We start from the raw sequence: 17,461 nt of genomic DNA on the forward strand, positions 1-17,461 counted from the left end.
AATTTTAGTGGGTGAGGAAAGGGCATAAGGGAGCGAGATATACCAGTTAGTTGGGTGGACCCTCAGCAACAAATTTGCACTCAACGTGGCAAGATCAAAGTGCTGACTGTGGAATTCAGGAAAGGTTAGGACGAGCAAGCAAAACCAAGCGTCATAGACAGGTCAGGATTGGATAGAAAGGGCAATTTAGAGTACCTGTGTGTCAATATCGGTGACCAGTTGTATTCCTCAGGGATCTGTTCTGGGATCCCTACTCTTCATGATTTTTATAAGTGACCTGGATGAGGAAGTGGAAAGGATGGGTTCGTAAATTTAATGATGACATGAAGTTTGGGGGTGTTGTGGATTGTGTGGAGGGTGTCAGAGGTTACAGCAGGACATCGATAGGATGCAAAACTGGCCTGAGAAGTGGCAGATGGAGTTCATCCCAGATAAGTGTGAGGTGTTCATTTTGGTATGTCAGATATGATGGCAGGATATAGTATTAATTGTAAGATCCTTGGCAGTGTGGAGGATCAGAGGGATCTTGATGTCTGAGTCTATAGGGCACTCAAAGTTGCTACGCATGTTGACTCTATGGTTAAGAATTCATACACGTCAGTTGTAGGATTGAGTTTAGGAGCTGACAGGTAATGTTGCAGCGATATAGGACCCTGGTCAGACTCCACTTGGAGTACTGTGTTCAGTTCTGGTCGCCTCACTACCGGGAGGATGTGGAAAACATAGAAAAGATGCAGAGCAGATTTGCAAGAATGTTCCCTGGTTTGTGGAGCTTGCCTTATGAGAATAGACCATAAGATATAGGAGCAGAAGTAGGCCAGTCATCCAGATCTTCCAGTCATCCCCACTCCTCTCCACTCACCACATACCCTTTGATGCCCTGGCTAATCAAGAACCTGTCTATCTCTGCCTTAAATACACCCAATGACTTGGTTTCCACAGCCACTCGTGGCAACAAATTCCACAGATTTCCCATCCTCTGACTAAAGTAATCTCTCCGCATTTCAGTTCTAAAAGGACGTCCTTCAATCCTCTTGTCATAGAATCTCCTACCATAAGAAATAACTTTGCCATATCTAATCTGTTCAGGCCTTTTAACATTCGTAATGTTTCTATGAGATTCCCCCCTCATTCTCCTGAGCTCCAAGAGCTGCCATACATTCCTCATACTGTAAACCGTTCATTCCTGGAATCATTCTCGTGAATCTTCACTGAACCCTCTCCAACGTCAGTATATCCTTTCTAAAATAAAGTTGGATGAACTTGGCCTTTTGTCCTTGGAGCGACGGAGGATGAGAAGTGTGGATAGTGAGAGGCTTTTTCCCAGGGCTGAAATGGCTGACATGAGAGTGCACAGTTTTAAGGTGCTTGGAAGTAGGTATAGAGCAGATGTCAGGGGTAAGTATTTTTACGTAAAGACTGGTGAGCGTGTGGAATTGGCTGCTGACGACAGTGGTGGAGGTGGATACAATAGGGTCTTTTAAGAGACTCCTGGATAGGTACATGGAGCTTAGAATAATAGAGGGTTATGGGTAATTCTAGGTAATTTCTAAAGTAAGCACATGTTCGGCACAGATTTGTGGGCCGAAGGGCCTGTATTGTGCTGTAGACTTTCAATGTTTCTATCATCTTATACACCTCTATCAGGTCACCTCTCATCCTCCATTGCTCACTCAACCTACTCTCATAAGGTACACCCTCCAATCCAGGCAACGTCCTTGTAAATCTACTTGTATATTAATTACAAGTATAAAATACAAAATAATTAATTGCATAAGTATTCACCCACTTCAAGTCAGTATTTAGTAGATGCACCTTTGGCAGCAATTACAGGCTTGAGGCTGTGTGAATAGGTCACTAGCTTTGCACATCTAGACACTGTAATTTTTTCCTGTTCTTCTTTACAAAACTGCTCAGGCCCTGTCAGATTGCATGGGATCGTGAGTGAACAGCCCTTTTTAAATCCAGCCACAAATTCTCAGTTGGGTTGAGGTCTGGACTCTGACTTGGTCATTCCAGGATATTAAATTTTTTTTAAGACATTCCTGTTTAACTTGGATTTTATGTTTTGGTCATTGTCTTGCTGGAAAACAAATCCTGTCCCAAGTTGGAGTTCTCTTGCAAACTGCATCAGGTTTTCATCCAGGAACTCCCTGTATTTTGCTGCATTTTACCCTCTACCTTTGCAAGGCTTCCAGGGCCTGCTACAGTGAAGCACCTCCACAGCGTAATGCAGCCACCACCATGCTGCACAGTAGGAGTGGTGTGTTTCTGATGTGCGGTGTTTGGCTTACACTAAAAATAGCATTCAGTCTGGCCAATTTTGGTTTCCTCAGACAACAGAGCCTTCTTCCAGCTGACTTCAGAGTCTCCCACGTGCCTTCTGGCAAACTCTAGCTTAGATTTCATGTGAGTTTTTTTTCAAGTGGCTTTCTCTTTGCCACTCTCCCATAAAGCTGCAACTGGTGAAGCATCCAAGGCAACAGTTGTATGTGCAGTTTCTCCCATCTCAGCCACTGAAGCTTGTGACTCCTTCAGAGTTGTCATGGGTCTCTTGGTGACCTCCCTCACTAGTTCCCATTTTTCATGGTCGCTCAGTTTTTGAGGATGGCCTGTTCTAGGCAGATTTACAGCTGTGCCATATTCTTTCCATTTCTTGATGATTGACTTAACTGTACACCAAGGGATATTCAGTAACTTGGAAATTTTCTTGTATCTATCTCCTGACTTGTGCTTTTCAATAACCTTTTTTGTGGAGTTGCTTGTGGTGTTCTTTTGTCGTCTTGGCGTAGTTTTTGCCAGGATACTGACAAATATCGGAGAGCAGAGAATTAATGTTTTCTCAAGGAAGGCAACTGCGATGTTAACATTCATTTACAGAATATAAAAGCAAGGATGTAATGCTGAGACTTTATAAGGCATTGGTCAGACTACATTTGGAAATTTGTGAGCATTTTTAGGCCTCTTTTAAAAGAGGATGTGCTGGCATGGGAGAGGTTCCAGAGGAGAAGAACAAGAATGATCTTGGGAATGAAAAGGGTTAATGTATGAGGAGCATTTCTTGGCTCTGGGCCTCTACTCACTGGATTTTAAAAGAATGAAGAGGGATATCTTTGAAGCCTACCAAATATTAAAAAGGCCTAGATAGAGTGGATGTGCAGAGGATATTTCCAGGACCAAAGGGCATAGCCTCAGAAACAGGAACAGAGATGAGGAGGAAGTTCTTTAGCCAGAACGTGGTGTATCTGTGGAATTCATTGCCATAGGTGGCTTTGGAGGCCAGTCTTTGGGTATATTTAAAGTGGAGGTTGATTAGTAAAGGCATCAAAGGTTACAAGGAGAAAGGTTGAGGGGGAAAATAGATCAACCACGATTGAATGGCATAGCAGACTCTGGGCAGAATGGCCTAATTCTGCTCCTCTATTTTATGATCCAACTTTTGACGGTACAGTGCTTCTTCAGAATTGCAGTGAGTTTCATGCCCAAATATTCTACTGAAGTCATTAACATGAGATTTTGCACATGCTGGAAATACAGAGCAACACACACAAAATACTGGAGATTGCAGATTGCGTCACCTCTGATCTGGGCAGACATTTACGTGCCAGGCGGCACTTAAATAATTAGCTTGTTTATTTCGGCTTTTTTCTTAAAGATGTGCTGAGTGCGTTCCGACTACCGCTGCACCCCTGCATTCTTCACGGCAATGTATCAGTCCATGGCCTGGAGGTTGGGGACCACTGGCTTAGAGGCTATAAGGTGTTGGTCCTCCCTGTGAATGGCCTCATCATGGCAAAAGAGCCAAGCAACAAAAGTGCTACACCTGCCCATTCACCACCTCCTTTACCTCCATTCACGGTCCCAAACGTTCATTCCAAGTGAGGCAACAGTTCACCTACAAATCTTTTGGGGTTGTTTATTGTATCCGGTGCTCCCAAAGTAGCCTCCTTTACATTCGTGAGACCCAACATAAATTGGGGGACCACTTTGTCAAGCACCTCCGTTTCATCTGCCAAAAGCGGGATTTCCCCAGTGGCCAACCATTTTAATTCCTATCCATCTTTCCGTTCTGACATATTAGTCCACGGCCGCCTCTTTTGCCGTTGAAACTGGTCTTCTGTATTCTCATGGCATTTAGACCTGAGGTTCTCAGTGCTATTCTGAATGTTGCAACCACTTGGAATGATGATGGGTCTGAGATTCACAGGCTAAAGTGGAGATGTTCCAATTTTTAACGGATGCTTTGATAGACAGCATTGTTAATCTGTTCAAATGTCCACAGGTTAGTCACTTGCTGAAGCAGTTTGGAATTGGATGCCTGTTTCAGAAGTCTGAACATGTGATTGGCAATGCCTACCCAGTTGAGCTGACTGAATATATCTAAGGCCTCAATGCTGGGGATTTTTTCTGGGAGAGGGCGCTGATGTTGGTTTGCATATCCTTCCAGTACATTTGGAGTATTTAGCAGTGACAATGGTGGTATATTTCTCAGGTCTTGAGGTGCTTGTTAAAGATGGTTCAAATCTCAGAAGCAAATGGAAGGATAGTGATTACTGGTGTCTGCTTGACTATAAATTTTTGTGCCAGTTTTGAGATTTTGGTATTCAAACACCTGTTTACTCTGGTAACCAAGGGATGTTCTGGCAGACTGAGAGCTGTGGTGAATATTATCATAAATGTCTGTCTTTAGGAGTTGGGTCCCATAATATGAGGAGTAATCTGAGGTTTCTATTAAGTACAAGTAAGTCACCAACCTATGTATGATACTCCTACATGTATGTACTGCTGGCCTCTCCCTTCCCCTCACCTTCATACTGGCTGTCTACCTTCTGCACTCTCAGTCCTGCTGCAGAGACATTGACATATTCCGTCTGGGTAGCCTCCAACCTGACGGCATGAACATCGACTTCTCTAACTTCCGCTAATGCCCCACTTCCCCCTCGTACCCCATCTGTTACTTATTTTTATACACATTCTTTCTCTCACTCTCCTTTTTCTCCCTCTGTCCCTCTGAATATACCCCTTGCCCATCCTCTGGGTCCCCCCGCCTTGTCTTTCTTCCCGGACCTCCTGTCCCATGATCCTCTCGTATCCCCTTTTGCCTATCACCTGTCCAGCTCTTGGCTCCATCCCTCCCCCTCCTGTCTTCTATCATTTTGGATCTCCCCCTCCCCCTCCAACTTTCAAATCCCTTACTCACTCTTCCTTCAGTTAGTCCTGACGAAGGGTCTCGGCCTGAAAAGTCGACTGCATCTCTTCCTAGAGATGCTGCCTGGCCTGCTGCGTTCACCAGCAACTTTTATGTGTGTTGCTTGAATTTCCAGCATCTGCAGAATTGCTGTTGTTTGCAAAGACATTGATAGTTTCTTTCCAAACTATAGGTGCTTGACCTGCTGACTGAGTTCCTCCTAGAAAATGATCTTTATTTACTCCAAACTTCAGCAACTGCAGTCTCTTGCACCTGAAGCAGTGAATGTCAGTTAATAAGTTTAAATTTGAGATTTCTTGATAACTTTGTAATTTGGGAAGAAGCTGAGGCAATGGACATTTTTGGGGTACGAATGATAGTGGCATCATTGAATTTATATAGGCATCCGTTAGTCTCATGAGACCATGGATTTGCACCTTGGAAGGCTTCCAGGGCGCAGGCCTGGGCAAGGTTGTATGGAAGACTAGCAGTTGCCCATGCTGCAAGTCTCCCCTCTCCACGCCACCGATGTTGTCCAAGGGAAGGGCATTAGGACCCATACAGCTTGGCACCGGTGTCGTCACAGAGCAATATGTAGTTAAGTGCCTTGCTCAAGGAAACAACAGGCTGCCTCAGCCAAGGCTCGAACTAGCGACCTTCAGATCACTAGACGAACGCCTTGACCACTTGGCCAATGGCAGAATGGAATTAAGGGACCAAATGGTTTGGCTTTTTCCTATCTACCTACATTAGATGTACTCTTCCTTTATTTATTCCAACATATGGGGAGTTGCAGTTAATTGAAAAATTTTCATTGCAGTTACTGAATACAACATAAATACAAATGAAGTAAGCTCAAATTAGCATTCCCCAACTTGCTGGTAAATGCTGGCAATTTCAAATATCATTTTTCCTTGTAAGTATAATAAGAATAAGACAAGTTGTATTTAATTAATTACATTTGCTTTCATGTTTCAATTACAAACGTAGTTTCTAAATGTGTTAATTGGTTTTTAATACTTGGAATTGTGAAAGTCTGGACCATCAAGTAGCATTTAGAAAAACTTGATAACTTTGTCTTTGCAAGCTGTTACATTTTTCCTGCATTTTTGAGGGTCAAGCTTGTTCTGGCCTTTCATGTAACTGCATTATGTCATGAAAAGCCTGCCAAGCCCTGCTCTACACAATTATATAACTAAGCACAGCTCAAGCACCATCTATAAATTTGGCAGAATTTCAGATGTTGACGAGCAAATGTACAGGAGTGAGGTAGTTCAGTTTGTTGAGTGGTGTTACAACAATAACCTTGCACACATCAGTAAAACCAGAAAATTGATTCTGGACTTCAGAAAGGGGAAAGCATCACCGTCTGTTATGGAGGGGCTATTGCAAAGGATGCTCCATCATGGGTACTAGCCGCCCCAGCATCCAAGATGCCTCAGAGGTGATCCATCCATCATTAAGGACCCCCATTACTCAGGATATGCCCTATTATTGCTACCATGAAGGTGGTGGTACAGGAGCTTGAAGACAAGCTCAGTGTTTCAGGAACAGCTTCTTCCCCTTTGCCGTGAATATGAACACTACCTCACTCTTTTTTCCTCTCTTTTTGCACTACTTATTTAATTTATAAATAGTGATTTATAGTTTTATTATTATGCATTGCAATATACTGCTGCCACAAACAATGAATTTCACAACATACACCAGTGATAGTAAATTTGATTCTGAAGTAGCTCTCCCCATTTTGGATCTTTCCATATTTCTTTATAACATAGGAGACTATTTGGCCCATTGGATATATGCTGGATCTGGGCAACTTTCAGCAGGTTTTCATTTTCTTTGCATAACTCAATGGTGAGCGAAAGTCATGTGCTGTATTACAGGTATGTAAGTTCTAGGCCATTGATCTGACTTATTTCCAGTACAAAACTCAGAGGCAAATTTTACATTAGGACCCTTACAGGCTAAAATTAGGTGGAAATAGTATAGAGTGATTGGAATCTGAATCATACGGTTTGTGTCGGTGGGTAGAAGTAGTTAGTCTTATTACTTAGTATCTAAGGAATGCAGTGCCTTTATTTAAGAAAGGCGACAAAGAAAAATCTGGGAACTATAGACCAGTAAGTCTAATATCTCTGGTAGGCAAGTAACTGGAGAGGATTCTCAGGGATAAAATATATGTATATCTTGAAGGGCAGGTTGATTGGGAGTCATCAGCATGACTTTGTGCATATGATACAGGTTTCCCCCGCCATCCGAAGGTAGAGCATTCCTATGAAACGGTTCGTAAGCCAGAATGTTGTAAAGTGAAGAAGCAATTACCATTTATTTATATGGGAAAATTTTGTGAGCGTTCGCAGACCCAAAAATAACCTACCAAATCATGCCAAATAATACATAAAACCTAAAATAACAGTAACATATAGTAAAAGCAGGAATGATATGATAAATACACAGCTTATATAAAGTAGAAATACTTTTCCACAATCATTGCCTGGACTGTTCTCCGTAGCGAAAATCTCACGCAAGCGCCGTCGGCAAAAACACGGCGCAAGCACTCTCCAGTGACCTTTAAGCTATGAAGCTGCCAAATCATACCAAATAACACGTAAAAATACACGCAACATACATCAAAGTTGCTGGTGAACGCAGCAGGCCAAGCAGCATCTATAGGAAGAGGCGCAGTCGACGTTTCAGGCCGAGACCCTTCCGACGAAGGGTCTCAGCCTGAAACGTCGACTGCGCCTCTTCCTATAGATGCTGCTTGGCCTGCTGCGTTCACCAGCAACTTTGATGTATGTTGCTTGAATTTCCAGCATCTGCAGAATTCCTGTTGTTTGCGTAAAAATACACAGCCGGTATAAAGTAGAAATAATGTATGTACAATGTAGTATCACTTACCGGAATTGGGAAAGCGCGGAGCACACTGATGGTGGTGTGTTAGACTTGGAGTTTGGGTGGTGCAGTGGTCCCACCCTCCTGTCCGCGGCCTGGTTGTTGGGGTGGTGGGACACTGGGGCGATGTCTGTTTCCATGAGGGCAGGCAGCTCATCTTCTCCTATGACTGCCCGCCTCTATGTCGAACGTTGAGGTTAGTCGTCTGCTATGGCTGATGTGGAAGGCTTACTTGACTGCTGAGCCTCACGCATTTTTCTATCATACAGTTCTTTGTAAGCACTCAAACCATCCTGCAAATATCCCCTAAACCGATGTACCCTTTCAAAATTAAAGTCATACTTTATCATTACTCATTTGGTTTTGATTGTTATCCTTTCCTCTTCCAATTGCATCAGCTCTTCATCTATCAGTTCTTGGTCATGGGATGCCAAAACCTCTTCAACATCATCTTCGTCAACTTCCACAAGCCAAACTCACGTTGTCCTTCCTTTGTTCACCACGATCGAAACGCTTAATTATGTCTAGTTTTACGCTAAGTGTAGCACCCTTACGAGCTCTTTCAGGCTTTTCCGATACCTTAGAACTCATCTTGTAAAGGGCTGCTCACAGGCACGTGTTTAAGCAATGCCGGCGAGATTGCAGATCCGAATCCAGAGGAGAGCGACTGCTCGGGGTGCGCACTGCCTTTTATCGCGTGCTGCTTTTTTCGTAACAGTGAAAACACCTTCTGTTAGCGAAAACAGGGTACTAATGTAGGTCTTTTGTAACAGTGAGGTTTCGTAAAGCAAATGTTCGAAAAGCGGGGGATACCTGTATCATATTTTGCAAACTTGAATGTGTTTTTTGATGAGGTGACCCCAAGAGTTGATGAGGACATGCCAGTAGACATGGTTTATATGAACTTCAGTAAAGCCTTTAAGGTTCCACGTGGTAGGTTTCTCTGGAAGATTAGATGGCATGGAATCCAGTGAGAGCTGGCTCTCTGGATACATAAGTGGCTTGATAGAAAACCGGATGATGGCAGAAGATGTTTCTTAGCTTGGGGGCCCGTGACTGGTAGTGTGCCATTATTGTTTGGCATCTATGTCAACTATTCTGATATGAAAATATAAATTATGGTTAATAAGTTTGCAGGTAACGCCTAAAATAGGTGGTATGGTGGTCAGTGAAGAAAGTTATCAAAAATTACAGGAGCATCTACATATATCAGTGAGTAATTGGGCTGAGGAATGGCAAATGCAATTTAATTCAGATAAGTGTGAGGTGTTGCATTTTTTTTGGAAAAGTCCAATCCAGGTAGGTATTTCACAGTGAGATGCAGGACCCTGGGGAGTGTTGTAGAACAAAGGGACCTTGGAGTATATTTACCTGGTTCACTGAAAGTGGAGACACTGGGAGACAGGACGATGAATGTGGCTTTTGGTATGCTGGCCTTTATAAGTCGGGGTACTAAATATAAAAGGGGACATGGAGAACCTGGAGGTTGTAGGAGGTCAAAGAGATTATACAGGATGCTGGTGAAGCCACACTTGGAGTATTGTATTCAGTTTTGGTTGCCCTGCTATAGGAAAGATATTATTACTCTGTAAAGAGTACAGAAAAAGATTTGCAGTGACACTGCCAGAATTTGAGGGACTGTGTACTAGGGAGGGGGTTGGATAGGCTGGGATTTCATTCCTTTGAGCCTTGGAGACCGAGCAGTGATGTTATGGAAGTGTTTAAAATTATGAGGGCATAGGGTAAATGCACTCAATCTTTTTACCCCAGAGTTGGGGTGTCAAGAATTAGAGGGCATAGGTTTGAAGAATGGAACAATTTAGTAGGAATTTGAACAACCATATTTTTTTTACAGCAAGTGTGGTGTCTTGGCAGAATCAGCTGCTATAAGGGGTGGTTGAGGAAGGTACAGTAACTTTTTAAAAAAACTGTTGCACAAATACATGGTTTGGGGAGGCATATGATGGGCCGAAAGACCTAATTGCATAGTTGTCTTATGGAAAGGTTTAGATACCTATAGGGCAAATGATGGCAAAAGGAACTAGCTTGGATAGGGCATCTTGGAGAGCATAGACAAGTTGGGCAAAGGTTCTGTTTCTGTGCTATATGACTCTGAATGCAAAGACATTGAAAGCTATCTAAGTGTGTTGGTAAATGGAATTGGTAAAGATAAGAATTTGGTCATGTTAGGTCACAGGACCTTTTTTCTACTATATAACTGAATATGATTCTGATTGTAATCTTACACTTGTATGTCAGAACAAATATCAAAGTTAGAGAACTAGCTGCTTTTTGTTGTTGATCCTTTTCCCAATCAAATGCAAGTTGCAGACATTAGTCATTCTTCATCTTGATGCTTAATAAGAAAGCAGTTGAGAAGCTTACCTGGACTGTACTGAAATCCACCTAAGTGTTTTCAGAAACAGTATTTGGTGCAAATGTGGACTGAATATTTGTGGTTGACAGGAGTATGGTATTTGAGGGTGTTCTTTTACTGAAGTTTCTCTAAAGTATTGTATGTTTTTTTTTCCAAATTCATGGAATGAGAAGTTTGATTGCTGAAGGTTGGTATTGCACTCATGCGTGTGAATCATGTTGATGGTTTAAAAATAACTTTGAACTATTAGGTGGTAAGTAAAATGTCACAGAATATGTAATCTCTGACCTCTCTGATTATGTTGAGTTTTGGGTGAATGATGATTCCCAGGATATTGGCGAGGGATCTAATCAATGATAATATCTTAGTGTTGAGGGTTGGTGATTGGAGATGGTTATTGGCTGGCAGTTCTGTGGCATGAATGTTGCTTGCATTGATCAGTCCACGCTTGAATGTTACCTGTCTCAGTCTTGCTGCATACAGTGCTGTTTATTGCTTCATTTGCTGAGGAATTGTTATTGATTAAAATGGTTCCCAGGTCAAATAATTTTATAGAATTGAAAAATGTGTTTTGTTTCATTATTGCTGAAGTGCATGTCTTTCACCTTCCTGAGACTGTATATATTCTCAATTATTAAGCTTCCAATGCTTAATAATTGGTTCTAAACATTGACATGAATTTAGAAATGCCAAAAGCTTTGACTCTGAAATTTCAATATTCTTGATGTAGTGAAATAAAAATTCAAAATGACAGGGAAGCAGAAGTTTAAAGATAATGGTTACATTTTTTTTTTGACATAATGCTTCATCGGGGCTGACATCAGACACTGCTCAGTTCCATTAATGACAGTGGTATGTATTGTAATACGTATGTATTCATCATTTCCCAAGGTTGATTGCTTTTGGAATATGTGGATAAGATATAATAGGCTTATTATTTCTATAACTCTATCTTTGTTCAGAAACATTTTTCCATAACTGGAATTCTTCAGGTTAATTAAGGATTAGCAGAACTAATAGTCCCTGCATAAAAGGTTTACTTTCAGAGCTATTAATGAAGTGTGTCTGCCACTTGTATTTGACAGTATATGATGAGCCATGAGGAGGGATAAAAAACAACCTTTTGAATTAAGCCTTATGGTTGTTTGGTCATATCGCCTATCAGATCCATCATGTAACCTCTGGGGTGGTATAGCTTGAGTGATTAGTGCTATTCCACAAGGTTGAACATTTAGTTTGGGTTATTAATGAATTCTGTTTGAAAGTCACACCATGCCTTAAGTGAATCTTCTATATTAATTGGTAGTTGGATGATACATCCCCAAGGTAAAATAAAGGCAACCAAACCTCCACTAGCACCCTTTGATTCTTCAAAAATTACATAAAAACAGTGAAAACATACAGCACACTACAGGCCCTTCGGCCCACAAAGCTGTGCCGAACATCTCCCTACCTTAGAACTACCTAGGCTTTACCCATAGCTCTCTATTTTTCTAAGCTCCATGTAGCCATCCAGGATCCTCTTAAAAGACCCTATCGATTCCGCCTCCACCACCGCTGCTGGCAGCCCATTCCACGCACTCACCACTCTCTGCGTTAATAAAAAAAAAACTTACCCCTGACATCTCCTCTATACCTGCTTCCAAGCACCTTAAAACTATGCCCTCTCGTGCTGGCCATTTTAGCCCTGGGGAAAAGCCTCTGACTATCCACACGATCAATGCCTCTCATTATCTTGTATACCTCTATCAAGTTACCTCTCATCCTCTGTCGCTCCAAGGAAAAAAGGCCGAGTTCACTCAACCTATTCTCATAAGGCATGCTCCCCAATCCAGGCAACATCCTTGTAAATCTCCTCTGCACCCTTTCTATGGTTTCCACGTCCTTCCTATAGTGAGGTGACCAGAATTGAGCACAGTTCTCCCAAGTGGGGTCTGACCAGGGTCCTAGATAGCTGCAACATTATCTCTCTGCTCTTAAACTCAATCCCACAATTGATGAAGGCCAATGCACCGTATGCCGCCTTAACCATAGAGTCAACCTACGTAGCAGCTTTGAGTGTCCTATGGACTCGGACCCCAGGATCCCTCTGATCCTCCACACTGCCAAGGGTCTTAACATTAATACTATATTCTGTCATCATATTTGACCTACCAAAATGAACCACCTCACACTTATCTGAGTTGAACTTCGTCGCCACTTCTCAGCCTAGTTTTGCTGTAGCCTCTGACCTGCTGTAACCTCTGACAGCCCTCCACACTATCCACAACATCCCCAACCTTTGTGTCATCGGCAAATTTACTAATCCATCCCTCTACTTCCTCATCCAGGTAATTTATAAAAATCACAAAGAGTAGGGGTCCCGGAACAGATCCCTGAGGCACACTGCTGGTCACCAACCTCCATGCAGAAGATGACCCGCCTACAACCACTCTTTGCCTTCTGTGGGCAAGCCAGTTCTGGATCCACAAAGCAATGTCCCCTTGGATCCCATGCTGCCTTACTTTCTCAATAAGCCTTGCATGGGGTACCTTATCAAATGCTTTGCTGAAGTCCGTATACACTACCATCTACTGATCTACCTTCATCAATGTGCTAGTCACATCCTCAAAAAATTCAATCAGGCTCGTAAGGCACGACCTGCCTTTGACAAAGCCATGCTGACTATTCCTAATCATATTATGCCTCTCCAAATGTTCCTAAATCCTGCCTCTCAGGATCTTCTTCATCAACTTACCAAGCACTGAAGTAAGACTCACTGGCCTATAATTTCCTGGGCTATCCCTACTCCCTTTCTTGAATAAGGGAACAACATCCACAACCCTCCAATCCTTCGGAACCTGTCCCATCCTCATTGATGCAAAGATCGTTGCCAGAGGCTCAGCAATCTCCTCCCTCGCTTCCCACAGTAGCCTGCGGTACATCCCATCCAGTCCCGGTGACTTATCCAACTTGATGCTTTCCAAAAGCTCCAACACATCCTCTTAATATCTAGATTCTCAAGCTTTTCAGTCCATTGCAAGTCATCCCTACAATCGCTAAGATCCTTTTCTGCAGTGAATACTGAAGCAAAGTATCCATTAAGTACCTCCACTATTTCCTCCGATTCCATACACACTTTTCCATTGTCACACTTGATTGGTCCTATTCTCTCATGTCTTATCCTCTTTCTCCTCACATACTTGTAGAATGCCTTGGGGTTTTCCTTAATCCTGTCCGCCAAGGCCTTCTCATGGCCCCTTCTGGCTCTCCTAATTGCATTCTTAAGCTCTTTCCTGCTAGCCTTATAATCTTCCAGATTCATATCATTACCTAGTTTTTTTGAACCTTTTGTAAGCTCTTCTTGACTAGATTTACAACAGCCTTTGTGCACCACGGATCTTGCACCCTACCATCCTTTCCATGTCTCATTGGAACGTACCTACTCGGAAAGGTACGTCGCATCCGGAGTTTCTCTGGTTAGTAGACAATTTCCCTCCATGCCTCTCTCAGTGGGGAACCGCGTACAAGGCAAGTTACAGCAGTGGTTTACCATTGCCTTCTGCCGGGTGAGTTTCCAAAGAGATCACCAGCTCACTCAGAACCCCATGCAAATATCCCCTGAACATTTGCCACATTTCTTCGGTATGTTTCCCTGAGAACATCTGTTTCCAATTTATGCTTCCAAGTTCCTGCCTGATAGACTCATAGTTCCCCTTACTCCGATTAAACATTTCCCGAACTTGTCTGTTCCTATCCCTCTCCAATACTATGGTAAAGGAGATGGTGATCACAATTTATCTCCAAAAATGCTCTCCCACTGAGAGACCTGACACAATTTCCCAATACCAAATCAAGTACAGCCTCTCCTCTTGTAGGCTTATCTACATATTGTGTAAGAACCCTCCCTGAACACACCTAACAAACTGAAGCCCATCTAAACCCCTCACTCTAGGGAGATAATCATAGTCATACTTTATTGATCCCGGGGGAAATTGGTTTTCCTTATGCCAATCAGTATTTGGGAAATTAAAATCTCCCACCACAACAACCCTGTTATTATTACTCATTTTCAGAATCTGTCTCCTTATCTGCTCCTCGATGTCCCTGTTACTCTTGGGTGGTCTATGGAAAAAAAACACCCAGTAGAGTTATTGACCCATTCCTGTTCCTAACTTCCACACACGGAGACTCCGTAGACAACCCCTCCATGACATCCACCTTTTCTGCAGCCGTGACACTATCTCTGATCAACAGTGCCACGCCCCCATCTCTTTTGCCTCCCTCCCTATCCTTTTTGAAACATCTAAAGCCTGGCACCTGAAGTAGCTATTCCTGCCCCTACACCGTTCAAGTCTCTGTAATGGCCACAACATCATAGCTCCAAGTGCTGATCCACGCTCTAAGCTCATCCGCTTTATTCATGATACTCCTCACATTAAAATAGACACATCTCAAACTATCAGACTGAGCGCATCCCTTCTCTATCACCTGCCTATCCTCCCTTTTGCACTGTCTCCAAACTTCCTCTCTCTGTGAGCCAACCTCCCTTTCCTCCATCACTTCAGTTTGGTTCCCACCCCCCAGCGATTCTAGTTTAAACTCTCCCCAATAGCCTTAGCAAACCTTCCCACCAGGATATTGGTCCCCCTCGGATTCAAGTGCAACCCATCCTTTTTGTACAGGTCACACCTGCCCCAGAAGAGGTCCCAATGATCCAGAAATCTGAATCCCTGCCCCCACACTAATCCCTCAGCCACGCATTTATCCTCCACCTCATTCTATTCCTATACTCACTGTCACGTGGCACAGGCAGTAATCCTGAGATTACTACCTTTGAGGTTCTGCTTCTCAACTTCTTTCTTAACAACCTGTAGTCTTTTTTCAGGACCGCCTGCCTTTTCCTACCTATGTTGTTGGTACCGATATGTACCACGACCTCTGGCTGTTCTCCTTCCCACTTCAAGATATCGTGGATACAATCAGAAACATCCCAGATCCTGGCACCTGGGAGGCAAACTACCATCCACGTTTCTTTCCTGCGTCCATAGAATCACCTATCTGACCCCCTAACTAGAGTCCCCTATCACTGCTGCCATCTCTTCCTTTCCCTACCCATCTGAGCCACTGGGCCAGACTCTGTGCCAGAGGCACGACCACTGTTGCTTCCCCCAGGTAGGCCATCCCCCTCAACAGTACTCAAGCAGGAATACTTATTGTTAAGGGGGACAATAAGTATTCGTGCTTGAGTACTGTTGAGTACTCTCTAGTACTCTCTACTTCTTGCCCTTCCTTCTCCTGACTGTTACCCACTTCTCTGTCTCCTGTGGTCCCGGGGTGACTACCTGCCTATATCTTGTCTCTATCACCTCTTCACTCTCCCTGACTAGACGAAGGTCATCGAGCTGCAGCTCCAGTTCCCTAATGCCATCTCTAAGGAGCTGCAGCTCGACGCATCTGGTGCAGAAGTGGTCGTCTGGGAGGCCAGGAGTCTCTAGGACTTCCCACATCTGACACCGAGCACAGAAAACCAGCCTCTCACACACACCCTCTGTCTTTATTTTAAACATATAACCTACCTGGCCTCGACACCTTATCGCCTAAGCCCCATTGAGCCAAAGCCTTCCTACTCTGTCTCCCGCTCTGTAAATCTGTCTTCCTTTTAAACTCTTCCCGCTGTTCTCACTGGCTGACCTCCAAGCGCTTGCTCCGTCGTGCCCCGTTCAAACTACCGAAGAAATAATTGCATGTTCATTTATTACTTCCTGGAAGAATTAAATAAATCCAACTCACTCCAACAAGGAAAGTGTAGGAGCAGAGAATTCTTGAAATTAATGTAGGAACACCGGGAGTAAATTATCAGCCCTGAAATCTGTGCAATGGTAACATATAGGACAATTTGTCGTCAAGAGGGTGGAATACTTGCACAGGTTGCAGTTGGTAACAGATTGAATAATATAGAGCAGGTTCATTACCACCCTAGAGCAACGAAAGTGAAATAACATACACCAAAGGTGTGAGTCTTAACACTGGATTAGAAAGTAGTTCAGTATTGGGTGTGTGTGAGTCTGGTTTAGAATTCAAGTGTGGAAACACATAGATCGTAGCAAATAAGGGTGAAGGACAGGCATAAATAGTTTTCTGGGAATATATTCTGGTAGTAACTGAAACACAGTATCAAAAATTAATAGCAGCTATTCAATATTTCTAGATGCGTGGTGCTCAGAAAAGATACAGCAAAATAAGATAGTGGAATGGCAAACCTGATCAAGGTTGGAGATGAACATAGAACATAGAGAACATAGAATAGTACAGCACATTACAGGCCCTTCGACCCACATGTGCCGACCCTCAAACCCTGCCTTCCATATAAGCCCCCACCTTAAATTCCTCCATATACCTGTCTAGTAGTCTCTTAAACTTCACTAGTGTATCTGCCTCCACCACTGGCTCAGGCAGTGCTTTCCACATACCGACCACTCTCTGAGTAAAAAACCTTCCTCTAATATCCCCCTTGAACTTCCCACCCCTTACCTTAAAGCCATGTCCTCTTGTATTGAGCCGTGGTGCCCTGGGGAAGAGGTGCTGGCTGTCCACTCTATCTATTCCTCTTATTATCTTGTACACCTCTAACATGTCTCCTCTCATCCTCCTTCTCTCCAAAGAGTAAAGCCCTAGCTCCCTTAATCTCTGATCATAATGCATATTCTCTAAACCATGCAGCATCCTGGTAAATCTCCTCTGTACCCTTTCCAATGCTTCCACATCCTTCCTATAGTGAGGTGACCAGAACTGGACACAGTACTCCAAGTGTGGCCTAACCAAAGTTTTATAGAGCTGCATCATTACATCACGGCTCTTAAACTCTATCCCTTGACTTATGAAAGCTAACACCCCATAAGCTTTCTTAACTACCCTATCTACCTGTGAGGCAACTTTCAGGAATCTGTGGACCTGGACTCCCAGATCCCTCTGCTCCTCCACACGACCAAGTATCCCACCATTTACTTTGTACTCTG

At 43.2% G+C, this 17,461-nt stretch overlaps 1 protein-coding gene across 1 annotated transcript in view; it reads left to right on the forward strand.

Annotated features, from left to right (window-relative positions):
* The window catches only part of nck2b (NCK adaptor protein 2b), an 87,799-nt gene that overhangs the window by 56,935 nt on the left and 13,403 nt on the right, over positions 1 to 17,461 (forward strand). The window lies entirely within an intron of this gene.

Source organism: Mobula hypostoma, chromosome 7 (genome assembly GCF_963921235.1).
Source record: "Mobula hypostoma chromosome 7, sMobHyp1.1, whole genome shotgun sequence".
In the NCBI taxonomy this organism is placed as follows: Eukaryota; Metazoa; Chordata; class Chondrichthyes; order Myliobatiformes; family Myliobatidae; genus Mobula; species Mobula hypostoma.